Genomic DNA, 1,115 nt, shown 5'->3' with positions numbered 1-1,115 from the left:
CATCAGGTGACATCCTTTCACTTCTACACGTGCAACGTACTTTAGCTTTCTTGAAATAGCTTTTTTGGAAAGACTGTATCGCCATATTATTATACTATTTTCATAATATTACGATTTTCCCCTCAGAATTAAACTCACTCTACTTTCACACTCACATTCATACCTATGGACAATTTGGAGTCGCTAATTAACCTAGCATGTTTTTGGAATGTGGGAGGAAACCGGAGTACCCGGAGAAAACCCACGCATGCACGGGGAGAACATGTAAACTCCACACAGAGATGGCCGAGGGTGGGGAAAGACAAAATAAGAAGCCAAAAAGTTACCACTTCCACACAAAATAGGAGGAGAACGAATTCATGCATTCATTTTCTACCGCTTATCCTCACAAGGGTCGCGGGGGGTACACCCTGGACTGGTGGCCAGCCAATCACAGGGCACATATAGACAAACAACCATTCACACTCACATTCATACCTATGGACAATTTGGAGTAGCTAATTAACCTAGCATGTTTTTGGAATGTGTGAGGAAACCGGAGTACCCGGAGAAAACCCACGCATGCACGGAGAGAACATGCAAACTCCACACAGAGATGGCCGAGGGTGGAATTGAACCCTGGTCTCTTAGCTGTGAGGTCTGCGCGCTAACCACTCGCCCAACTGGTCATGTTCGGAAATTATATTATATTATTATAATTAATAATATTAATATTATTCATTGTATTATTAATATTGTAAATGTAAATGTAAATGTAAATGTAAATGTAAATGTAAATGTAAATATAAATATATTCATATATCTCATTGAGATGAATAATATTAATATCAATAATATTAATTGATACAATAATATAAATAATGAATATGAATATGAATATGAATATGAATATTGATATGAATATGAATATTGATATGAATATGAATATGAATGTGAATATGTATATGTATATGTGTATGTATATGTGTATGAATACGAATATTCATATTCATATCCATTGATATTATTTGTATTAATTATATTATTACTATTAATATTAATATTGACAATATTAGTCATATTAATGATATCATATCAATATATGTATTATATTATAAATAATGTAATATAATATT

The sequence above is a fragment of the Doryrhamphus excisus genome, linkage group LG10, assembly GCF_037039965.1.
Source record: "Doryrhamphus excisus strain RoL-2023G ecotype Guam linkage group LG10, RoL_Dexc_Guam_v1.1, whole genome shotgun sequence".
Lineage (NCBI taxonomy): Eukaryota > Metazoa > Chordata > Actinopteri > Syngnathiformes > Syngnathidae > Doryrhamphus > Doryrhamphus excisus.
Note: the sequence above shows the minus strand (reverse complement) of the source record.